We start from the raw sequence: 1,753 nt of genomic DNA on the forward strand, positions 1-1,753 counted from the left end.
AACACAGCCACCATTTACACTTGCCCCACAAACACAAATGGTGGCTGACCTTCCTGTGGGAACCCCCTCACCCGGTCCAGGGCACTCTGCCACGGATTTAATCCCTCCACACCTGAAAGAAAGCAATGACAAAACTCAAAGGGCTGCATGAGAACTTAACAGCTCCAGCCATCCTGTGTCAATCTAGGAATACCATCTAGAGGCCAAACTACAGCCTACATCACAAATTACAAGTCCCCAGGCCTTGTCCTATTACACCCATGTGCCAGACCATGCAGCAGGGCAGAGCAGCTCCAGGCCAAATTCATGCAAACACCTGTGACACAGGAAAGGACAAAGGAGGGGATGGGATGAAGAGAGAAAACCCTCGGCGAGAAGAACAATCACAAGGACCGAGAGAACGAGGAATGAGATGACCTAGGCAAGACCAACGGTGAGCCGACGAGGCTCAAAGAGCCCTGGCAGAAGAAGGACTTATTCTGAGAACCGCAAAGACGGATGCCCAAGAATCATACAGTCAGAACCCTCTACCACTCTTCACATGCTGACAAGTCCTAATCCGCTATAATGGATCACTGCGGTGCACAGCTGTGAATACAGCTCAGAACAAGACCATAAAAGACATCCAACTCAACGCTTCTAAAGAGAGATGCGATTCTGATGCGCCTCCGAGCTCTTGAGTCAAAGGATCGATGGTATCGGCACCGGGTGGAGGAGCACCGAGAGCAGAGATGCTAAGAATAACACCCAGCGTTTCCAACAAGAATCTCAAAGGGCTAGAGGCAAAAGACCTGCAACAGAAGATGCCCAAAAGACACAGAACATACAATAGAAAAGTGATGCACACTGGGACTGCTCTGCTCTGCACACCTTGGCATTGTGATCAAAGGTGAGACTTGCCCTTTATGTGGCCTAAGGGGCCCCTTCCTGGACATCCCCACCTCCAAAGCTGACTCAAAAATCCCTCCCAGCAAGCCCTGACCCAACACCTTGCTTTCATTCCCTCAGTGGATTGTAGCCCTCAACTTATCTCTCAGACATCTGGAGATGTGAATCCTCCTCAGGCACAACAGAAGGCCGGCTCACCCTCTGGGAAGCTCCTGTCGTCACTGGGCTGTCGTCTCCTAGTCAACCACAATAAAGAAAACCAAACATCACTACAGGAACTTAGTGGCACATCGGCCAAAGCCCCAACAATTCCACTACTCACCGTCTCCTAAGAAGGCCGGGGTCCTCGGACCACACGCTTCGGCCACGCTCTGAGGCCGACGCCGTCATCACAGGGTATGCCCGGGTTAAGAGGAGACAAGGTGTTGTGGCATTGCTGAAACTTGAGTGGACCCTCCCTCCCTCCCTGACTCACCGCAACTCCACAGCCATGGATGTACCAGAAGGTACCTCAGAACAGAAAATGTAACGGCTTCATTGCAGAGCCCCATAATACTTCCAGACCGCTCACAACAGCGGCAAAGCGGGTCCGTCGGCCGGTTGGCGAGGAGGTTCAGCATTAAAAAAGTGGACCCCCCAAAACACACAAATGACAATGGATGCTTAGAACTGCACCGGAAATTGATAACCGAGCAATAACAACTCATTCTGTCACTGCTTACCTCACTCCATCAACCTTGACTGCTGCTATCCGGCTTTAGCTCCTGAAAGCAAAGACAAGGAACAATGCTGTAACACAGCCACCATTAACACTTGCCCCACAAACACAAACGGTGACTGACCTTCCTGCGGGCACCCACTCACC

At 51.5% G+C, this 1,753-nt stretch overlaps 1 long non-coding RNA gene across 1 annotated transcript in view; it reads right to left on the reverse strand.

Annotated features, from left to right (window-relative positions):
- Positions 1-1,673: 1,673 nt before the first annotated feature.
- The window catches only part of LOC108448648, a 9,104-nt gene continuing 9,024 nt past the window's right edge, over positions 1,674-1,753 (reverse strand). The window contains exon 14 of the long non-coding RNA XR_001864612.1: positions 1,674-1,730. This is a non-coding gene — a long non-coding RNA (uncharacterized LOC108448648). The remainder of the gene's footprint in view (positions 1,731-1,753) is intronic.

This window comes from Corvus brachyrhynchos, unplaced genomic scaffold (genome assembly GCF_000691975.1).
Source record: "Corvus brachyrhynchos isolate BGI_N302 unplaced genomic scaffold, ASM69197v1 scaffold348, whole genome shotgun sequence".
NCBI lineage: Eukaryota > Metazoa > Chordata > Aves > Passeriformes > Corvidae > Corvus > Corvus brachyrhynchos.